Raw genomic sequence first — 11,140 nt, forward strand, 5'->3', positions numbered from 1 at the left:
ACAACAACCAAATGCAATGCAATATACATTTTGTGTGCTGTGTTGTGGGTATGATCTATCAGTGGTGTAAAGTAACATTTACTCAAGTACCGTAGGCTACTTTCAATACTTTTACTTCTACTCCACTAGAGGCAAATAGGCCTACTTTACTTTTACTCCACTACAATTATTTCAAAACTTTAGTTACTAGTTACTTTGTAGATTTTGATTGTTATTACAAAACATACATTACCCACTTCAGCCCTATATACATTTCGGCCATTTGAAAATAGCCGATCTACAAGCTCACAATGCCTGTAGATCTGCTATTTTCTAAATATGTTTCATACATTGTATACATGATAACTTTCTGCATAATGGGTATTTTAAATATATTTTGATGCTAATACTTTTGTACTTTTACTCAAGTACATTTTTGATTATCAGAATTGTACAGTACTTGTAGTATTTCTACATTGCAGTATTGATACTTTTACTTAAGTAAGAAATGTGAGTAGGCCTACTTTTTTTCACCACTGGGATGGGATCTATAGGCCTACAGTGTCTGTTTTATGGCATAATGGCTGAAGTGGCTTTAATTTCCCTGAATTTCCCATTCCTTTCATGGTCTGTTTTATGGCTGCAGCCAAACAATTAGGTTTATTTTGAAGGCAAAACAAACTACCAAAATGCAAACTAAAATGTAGAAGCACTATGCTTCACTGCTGTTTTTAACAAAATGTAGGCTACTTTTATGGTGGCTTCTATGTTGTTTTGTTTTGTTTTTTTTTTCCCCAGAAGGGACAACATGGATTGATGGATATCACCTAAGGCTTTGTTTGCAGGTCCCATGTGTGTTTGGACCTTCTGTTTCCATGCGTCTTAAAATCCTGAATGGTAGGCTAAAGATGGTAAAGAAAAGAAACACCATAGAAAAATATGTTCAAGACATTATGGACACAACAGGTTTACAGCAGATAATCTACAAGATAGGCTACACAGGTTACAGAACAATGGGATGGGATGGCTATACAAGTTGAGAAACATTTTAGATTTCAACAACACTAATAAACGTAAAATTATATGTATTTTCATTAGATAGGAGAGCAAACTTGATTGTCAGATTGTTCTGCATATTGTATAATCAAAAATTAAACAAAGTGGTATAATGGCATGGAAATGAAGTTATAGCCTATGTCAAGGTATTTGAAGCCTGACATCATTTCACCTCCCTTAGAGCCATGCTGACACAGATCAGCTTAATGAGGCTGGGAAATGCAAGCTCAGCTTCTGACTGTCAGTCAGTACAATCACGGACAGGATTGCCAAGCCATCAGTGTCAATCTGCTTCTTTTTTTTTTAAATATCCCCTGTGAAATCAGGGCTCTTCAGTTCAAACATGGTGAATGGTAAATGGTGCATTTATTTTATAAAGTGCTTTTACCCCCCCCCACCCCCTCCCAATTTGGTCCTTCCTTCTGTCAATTTCCCTGGTTCTATAGTCCAGTGTTGCTGCTTAAGAGAGAGAGAGAGAAAGAAAGAAAGAGAGAGAGAGAGAGAGAGCTGTAATCATGCCTCAAAATACCCTTGTAGTCCATTGTTGCTGCTGAAGAGAGAGAGAGAGAGAGAGAGAGAGAGAGAGAGAGAGAGAGAGATGCTTCACTATAACTGGTCTGCAGAAAGGTAACTTTGTCCAAATCTGTCAAATATATACTGTACATGCATGATTCACAATGATAATTAATGGTAGATGACCTCCCCAGACAGAGACTCATTATATTGAAAACCTCATTACAAACGCATTAGGCTACTCCTCACAAGCTTTGGCAAAAAAAAAAACTGGACTTACTATTTTTCTTTTTTTTTACTTACATTTTTATCCCACGATTTTGTAACCCCATTTTTTACACCCAGTGCCAATTGTCTATGTAATCCTGGGCACTACCTTCCCTCTGCCAACCTAGGGAGGCCAGGGCCGAGCTCATGCCTCCTTCAATGCATGAGAGCCAACTGACCTTCTTGTCACCTGACAGGGGGGAGTTTCCCTGGTTGGACGTAGCGCGTGGAAGGAACACGTTATTCCAACCAGTTCCTTTCCCCTCCATCAGGCGCCCCGGCTGGCAGTATAGTGACCAGGATTACGGCATGTTTTTGTGAGGGTACCTAGGGCTTGAGTCTACAGAGGTGCAAGTGACTGGAGACAGTCTCCAGCCATGTCTCCAGTCGGTCTCCAGGCGTCGGGGGGGGCCCCCTTGTCTCCAGTCGCCCCCCTCATAGACCTCCATTCACTCTCCAGTCTCCAGAGGCCCCCACCTTCCTGAAAATCTCTCTCGTTTGCCTGTCCCCGCCCCCTTCACTGCTCTCTGAGTTTCTCAACGGCAGCCATCTTTGTTTGCATTTAGATGGACAGGAACACTCTATGCTTTTTAATTCATTATAGACCCCCACAACCAAACAATGATGGTCCCTTGGTGCTGGTTGGGACCCAATAACATTTCGATTTTATGTTTTATATGTTTTTGATGACGTTAAGGCCTGGATTTGGACTTCTCTCTCCCAGCCTGCAGCAGCACAGTTGCCAGACTCTGTGAGAGAATCGAGCAACCTGGTCTATGAAAACAAAGCCCAAAAGAAGCGACTATATATGGGCCACAGGAGCCCCCACGGATGGTCTCTTTGTGCTGGTTGGAACCCAATGACGTTTATATTTGATGTTTTATATGCTTTTGATGACATCCAGGCGTGGATTTTTACATCTATGTCACAGACTCCTGTCACAGCCAGCGTTGCCAGGTTCTGTGAGAGAAACGAGTGACTGGGTGTGAGCCCTTTTAAACCTACTGTATATGTCAATTTGAAAATAGCAGATCTACAAGCTCACAACGTGTCACATCGTGACGGATTGTGAGCTTGTAGATCTGCTATTTTCAAATAAATCTTGGGGGACATAATAAAGCAGACCTGGCTGCAAACATTGGTGAGAGCATATGTCAGACAGCAGCAGCATTAGAAGACAGGTAAGGTGCCTTGTAAACAGATGTTTAATGGCTCTAATTGTGCTAATGGAACATAATCATTGATCATTATACCCCTTAGTCCCTAAGGAAGACCCGATTTTATATTGAATATGATTTTAAATGTGGGCTGAGAGCTGCTTAAAGCTAACAAACAGTCCATGCTAGACACATATCATTATTCATAGAACATCACTGATCAACATTGAAGCCTCGATTTTATATTTCATATTATTTAAAATATTTTTAGCTTTGTTTATTATATAGGAGTTTGAGGGAAAGAGCTCTAGCTCCGTTTTTGTACTGTTATTTAACATGACAGTTTAATGTTTTGTGGTCATGGGTCAAGGTGTGTTGGTCAAGACATGTTTACCTCCATCTGGGGTGTGTGGGTTTTGTAAACTGCTCAGTGTAACATGCATGATATTATACAACCCACATGCTAAATGAGGAGAAATCAAATTAGTGATTGACTGTTTCAGACAATGTAATGTATTGTAGATGTTGATTCTAATCACTGTATCTGATCTGTTTATTTATGTCAATTTTTTTCTGGGGACCCCAGTACAGTTCATCAGTAGGCCTACAGTTATTTTAATAATATGATAGGGCAGTGGTTCTCAAAGAGAGGGTGTACAAATGGAACCAAATGGACCCATGAGGGTCCATATGGTTCCATTTATACACTCTTAAGAGTTAGGATTGTATAGTATAGATTGCGGTCCCAGAGGTAGAAAATGTTCAAATAGGGGTCTCTGTGATAGCGCATACTATGCGTTCATATTATTTGAGATATTTAATTATGTGTAGGCCTTTATGTATAGTCTACATGATTGTGGATGTTGTGTGTTCATTATGCTCCCAACTAGTGTAATAGAGTTGAGGCTTTGGACAGAGAGAGACTCAAAGCTGTTTATGTGAATAAAATGTTCATCCAATATGTGTGTGCTATTACAGTAGTTCTCAAACGTTTTCATGTGAAGGACCCCCAAATGAATATGCATTTGACTATAGGGTTTATTGATGATTTTGATGTTATATTAACACATTTTCCTGGAGACCCCCTGGAACCCCCTTAACTCATTCACTGCCAGAACTTTTTTTTTTTTGCGTTTGCCCACTGCCAGAGATTTTTCATTGAAAAAAAAAAGTACTCAGGAGCCGAGATACAAAATGTTTAAGTTTTAAGTTAACAAGGAAGTGGATGGGAGTCTAGATCTTCAAAAAATCATATCTCCTTGGTCTTTGGGTTAAAAAATAAATAAATAAAAAATATGTATATATATATTTTTTTTAAATTAAAAGTCGTTTTAGTCGTTCTTGGCAGACAGGGCTTAAAAGACAACTTTGTTTTTTTACAACCACGGTTTATATTTTAGCTTGTAATTAAGAACCCCTGGGGGTCCCCTGACCACAGGTCTTTATAATATTTTCTGTATCACATGCAAGTAGGGACATGGTGGTGTCACAAAGCAAACAAGCACTGGTAGTTAGTACTTCTAGCTTATGTTGGTTTCAGGGTGCAAGTCCCTGCAGTGCTGTACCCTGCCGACTGTCTCACCTTTGTCCTGTATGTTTACATGAAATGTTATCACTCAATTAGTTGTCACGCTGTCCAGTTAACACATTTGGTTCCATTTGTACACTCTCAGAGTTAGGATTTTATAGTATAGATTGTGGTCCCAGAGATAAAAATCAAATGGGGGTCCGTGGTCTAATGCATATCAAACTGGGGGTCCTTGAAATTAAAAGGTTTGAGAACCACTGTGACAGGGGATACTGTGTGTTCATATTTGAGACAGTTATTTATGCAAATATTCCACATTCACTTTTCACTTCATTAATGTTTTTAAATAGCCGATCTACAAGCTTGTAGATTGGCTATTTTCAAATAGCTGATGTATATAGAGCGTCGCAGTTCCCGCCCACTTCCTGTTTTTTTTGGTGCCGGAAGAAAAAACTCAATGCATTTTTCCATTGACATTTCCAAAAATATTTATATCTATTAATTTAAGCCTCGAATCAAGCCATCACGAGATGACATGAATCATGACCATAAAACGTTTTTTTCTGTGATTTTTTTTTATTTTATATTTAATTATATGATGTACTATATTTAATAAATACCCTTTGTTTTGCCGTTTTCAACAAAAAAAAAATCACAGAATCAAACGTTTATGGTCATGATTCATGTCATGTCATGATGGCTTGATTCGAGGCTTAAATTAATAGATATAAATATTTTTGGAAATGTTAATGGAAAAATGCATTGAGTTTTTTCTTCCGGCACCAAAAAAAACAGGAAGTGGGCGGGAACTGCGACGCTCTATAGGGTATATAGTAGCTTGCTGATTTTGATGCTATAGATATTAACACATTTTTCTGGGGACCCCAGTACAGTTCATCAGTACAGTTATTTAACATGACAGTGTGGTGCTAAAGCTGCAGTCGAAATCCAGCTCTTAGAGAACATGTGATATCCCCTGGTGTGTGTTCATATTATTTTAGATATTAAATGATGTGCAGGCCTATTGGCTTTGGACTGACAGAGACAGGCAGAAAGCTGTTCAATACATGTTCATCCTGTGTGCTGTTGCAGTGGTTCTCAAACCTTTTCATGTCAAGGACTCAAAATGAATATATTTTTGGCCATTTTAAGATTTTTTGAAAATAGCCAATCTACAAGCTTGTAGATCGGCTATTTTCAACCAGGTGATGAAAGGTTTAAAGTGGCTAAAATGTGTAACATGGATTATAGGCCAAATGCTACAGCAGAGGAAATGGTGAGAAATCAAATGAGTGATTGACTGTTTTAGACAATATGCATTGCAGATATGTTGATTCTAACCAAATTACTGTATCTGAGATATTTATTTATGTCTAGGCTCCTATGCTCTTGTTTAGTGTACATGATAGGGCAGTGGTTCTCAAACAGAGGGTGTACAAATGGAACCAAATGGACCCTCACAGGTCCATTTGGTTCCATTTATACAATCTTAGAGTAAATGTATACAATTTAAAATTATTTTAAAGTATAGATTGCTGTCCCAGAGGTAGAAAATGCTCAAATAGGGGTCCTTGAAATGAAAAGGTTTGAGAACCACTGTGATAGGGGATAGTATGCGTTCATTATTGTCTCTGCCAGGCCGAAAGGCATGGCGAGAGAGTATGTTTTGCACCCTGTCTGACCAGCTAATCTCCAGGACTGTTGGCATGATCGCAGCGAAACTATGCACACACACACTCCCTGGATGCCAATTCAGAACCTCTGCCCCAAATCTTTCACATGGGCCTGTTATAGCGCCACCAGGAGACCGCTTTTTGCAAAACCCATTTTTGACAGTACTCCTACAGATTCTGTCCAAACGTCACGTAAATCGGTACACAGTGGCCCTCATTTATCAACGGAGCGTATAAACCGGCTTATATTTTTCCATATATTCGGCCGTACACCAACGTCGAAGTCACATTTATCAACGAATCCTACACAGCCAATCCTAGCGTACATTGGGTCGGAGCCTTGATAAATGTCACGGCTGAAACCGAGCACCATTTAAATAACACGCCCTTAAATATTCTCGAAACGCCCTGATTTTACGACATGGAGAACCAGAATACGACCAAATAAAGCATGGGAAGCCAAAAGAGTTTCGCCGCCTCGCCTCGCTGCCTGTCAAGTCACACACGCACATGCACACGCCTCTCTCTGTCTCACACACACATACACACACACGCCCAACTGTGTCTTTCATGCAATCCGTAACGGTACTATCTTTGTCACGTAGGCTTGTAGCCTACATGAATTACATAATGATACCAATCACATCGCCATGAATGGGGTTTGTATATTCATTTATTTAACCCATACCGAGCAGTGCACAAGCAGTCATGTAGGATATTCCCCGTGAGACTCGGACGGGCGGCAGTGATCCCGTGCTGCCACGTTAATAAGAGATTCGATCGTCGGGTTGATATCCATAACCCAACCAGGTTGTGTAGCCTACATAACTCTCTATGACATAACTCCATAACATAGGACAAGCTACAGTAAGTTTGTAGACCTCACTGTCCATGAAAAGATGGTCGGGGCTCCCGAAAATGTTTTCGCAGCAGAAGCGCTCGTATATTTTGAAAATAGCAGATCTACAAGCTCACAACGCATCGGGATGGGACCTGTTGTGAGCTTGTAGATCTGCTATTTTCAAATAGCCAATGCAGCCAGATCTGCAAGCTTAACCGAATGACTGTTAAAGCATTTTGTTTAAATTACTTTATAAAATGTTATATTTTCACAGGGATTATTTGTTAGTGTAGATATACATTTAGGAGTGGATTATGTGTCCAGATGCCTGTCAGACAGTCAGACAATGCTTCTCCGCAGGTCTAGAATGGAATAAACGGGCGCAGCCAACGGCAACAACTGCTATCGACCAGACGTGAGATCTCAGCGTACGGTAGGATGAACCCATCGTCAGGTTATATTGATACATGCCGAAAGTTGCGGTGATCTCGCCGTACGCCCATTATTTGGTCTGCGCCACGTTGATAAATGAGGGCCAGTATCTCTATAGTCATTAAACAAAACGGGTCTTTCAGATTGAACTTTTTCACTATCATCAGTGTTTCCTTAATTCATGTTTTTTTGTTTACACATGATTTTTTTCTATTGATATATTGCATTCATGTTCATGGGTATTTTCAGACATTTAACCACCTGTGAGGGGTTGTGAGCTTGTAGATCGGCTATTTTCAAATAGATGATGTATATAGGGTTTATAGTGGCTAGCTGATTTTTATACTATATCAAATCTGAGAATCACTGTGCTATTGTATAGTGTGATTACAGGTCAATCAGTAAACACTAAAGGAAAGCTGTGTTGGTAAAGCCAGGTTAATCATATCTTTTCATACATTTTCATGCAAGTAAGGGCATGGTGTGAACATGGCAAAAAAGCACTGGTAGTAGGTACTCCTGGTTTCTGCTGGGAACAGGGTTCGAGTCCCTGCAGCGCTGTGCTTACTGTTTCACCTTTGTCCTGTTGTATGTTTACATACAAAGTTAGCACTCAATTCATAGATTCATAATACCTGAATGCACTTTTAATTATAGTACATCAAGCAGATAGCCCTGTGATTACATCTTTATAGCACATGGTTGCATTACAGTGCAACCACAATGTGATTAAGTTCTTATTCACTATGCAAAGTTTTTGTACTCCTATGTTATGGTGTATTAGTCAGCACAGTGGATTAATATTTCTATCGATCTGGGATGTTAAGGTTGTGCAAAACTGTGGTCAATGAATTGCCTCTTCAGCTAGATTAAACGGCAGTCACTTATAACTGTTGAGACTCCTAGAACATTAACAAGTGTTGACATGGATAGCTTTGTGTCTAATAACATCTCTGTGTTAATGAATGGGGTATGAGCATTATGTCATACAGTGTAGATTGTAGATCGGACCATGTCGTACAGTACATGGTCTACAGACCATGTACTGTAGACCATGTCGGTCTACAGTACAACAAACTATTAAGATGTTTGTAATTACAACATGTACTGCTTGGTGTAATGTTTAAAGCAAAGTAGGCCTTGCACAAGCCCGGGATCGAACCCAGGACCTTTTGACCATGTCATGTGTAAATGACATGCAAATGGTCCAAACAGGGACACACCCTAATGCTAATCTGATCCCTCCCACATTGACTGGAGAAACCTCAGCCAATCGCTGGCCTCACAGAATGCACTACGGTACGGCTCATCCCCCCACGGTAGGGCTTGAGTCTACAGAGGTGCAAGTGACTGGAGACAGTCTCCAGCCATGTCTCCAGTCGGTCTCCAGGCGTCGGGGGGGGCCCCCTTGTCTCCAGTCGCCCCCCTCATAGACCTCCATTCACTCTCCAGTCTCCAGAGGCCCCCACCTTCCTGAAAATCTCTCTCGTTTGCCTGTCCCCGCCCCCTTCACTGCTCTCTGAGTTTCTCAACGGCAGCCATCTTTGTTTGCATTTAGATGGACAGGAACACTCTATGCTTTTTAATTCATTATAGACCCCCACAACCAAACAATGATGGTCCCTTGGTGCTGGTTGGGACCCAATAACATTTCGATTTTATGTTTTATATGTTTTTGATGACGTTAAGGCCTGGATTTGGACTTCTCTCTCCCAGCCTGCAGCAGCACAGTTGCCAGACTCTGTGAGAGAATCGAGCAACCTGGTCTATGAAAACAAAGCCCAAAAGAAGCGACTATATATGGGCCACAGGAGCCCCCACGGATGGTCTCTTTGTGCTGGTTGGAACCCAATGACGTTTATATTTGATGTTTTATATGCTTTTGATGACATCCAGGCGTGGATTTTTACATCTATGTCACAGACTCCTGTCACAGCCAGCGTTGCCAGGTTCTGTGAGAGAAACGAGTGACTGGGTGTGAGCCCTTTTAAACCTACTGTATATGTCAATTTGAAAATAGCAGATCTACAAGCTCACAACGTGTCACATCGTGACGGATTGTGAGCTTGTAGATCTGCTATTTTCAAATAAATCTTGGGGGACATAATAAAGCAGACCTGGCTGCAAACATTGGTGAGAGCATATGTCAGACAGCAGCAGCATTAGAAGACAGGTAAGGTGCCTTGTAAACAGATGTTTAATGGCTCTAATTGTGCTAATGGAACATAATCATTGATCATTATACCCCTTAGTCCCTAAGGAAGACCCGATTTTATATTGAATATGATTTTAAATGTGGGCTGAGAGCTGCTTAAAGCTAACAAACAGTCCATGCTAGACACATATCATTATTCATAGAACATCACTGATCAACATTGAAGCCTCGATTTTATATTTCATATTATTTAAAATATTTTTAGCTTTGTTTATTATATAGGAGTTTGAGGGAAAGAGCTCTAGCTCCGTTTTTGTACTGTTATTTAACATGACAGTTTAATGTTTTGTGGTCATGGGTCAAGGTGTGTTGGTCAAGACATGTTTACCTCCATCTGGGGTGTGTGGGTTTTGTAAACTGCTCAGTGTAACATGCATGATATTATACAACCCACATGCTAAATGAGGAGAAATCAAATTAGTGATTGACTGTTTCAGACAATGTAATGTATTGTAGATGTTGATTCTAATCACTGTATCTGATCTGTTTATTTATGTCAATTTTTTTCTGGGGACCCCAGTACAGTTCATCAGTAGGCCTACAGTTATTTTAATAATATGATAGGGCAGTGGTTCTCAAAGAGAGGGTGTACAAATGGAACCAAATGGACCCATGAGGGTCCATATGGTTCCATTTATACACTCTTAAGAGTTAGGATTGTATAGTATAGATTGCGGTCCCAGAGGTAGAAAATGTTCAAATAGGGGTCTCTGTGATAGCGCATACTATGCGTTCATATTATTTGAGATATTTAATTATGTGTAGGCCTTTATGTATAGTCTACATGATTGTGGATGTTGTGTGTTCATTATGCTCCCAACTAGTGTAATAGAGTTGAGGCTTTGGACAGAGAGAGACTCAAAGCTGTTTATGTGAATAAAATGTTCATCCAATATGTGTGTGCTATTACAGTAGTTCTCAAACGTTTTCATGTGAAGGACCCCCAAATGAATATGCATTTGACTATAGGGTTTATTGATGATTTTGATGTTATATTAACACATTTTCCTGGAGACCCCCTGGAACCCCCTTAACTCATTCACTGCCAGAACTTTTTTTTTTTTGCGTTTGCCCACTGCCAGAGATTTTTCATTGAAAAAAAAAAGTACTCAGGAGCCGAGATACAAAATGTTTAAGTTTTAAGTTAACAAGGAAGTGGATGGGAGTCTAGATCTTCAAAAAATCATATCTCCTTGGTCTTTGGGTTAAAAAATAAATAAATAAAAAATATGTATATATATATTTTTTTTAAATTAAAAGTCGTTTTAGTCGTTCTTGGCAGACAGGGCTTAAAAGACAACTTTGTTTTTTTACAACCACGGTTTATATTTTAGCTTGTAATTAAGAACCCCTGGGGGTCCCCTGACCACAGGTCTTTATAATATTTTCTGTATCACATGCAAGTAGGGACATGGTGGTGTCACAAAGCAAACAAGCACTGGTAGTTAGTACTTCTAGCTTATGTTGGTTTCAGGGTGC

The sequence above is a fragment of the Gymnoscopelus braueri genome, assembly GCF_963280865.1.
Source record: "Gymnoscopelus braueri genome assembly, chromosome: 5".
NCBI lineage: Eukaryota > Metazoa > Chordata > Actinopteri > Myctophiformes > Myctophidae > Gymnoscopelus > Gymnoscopelus braueri.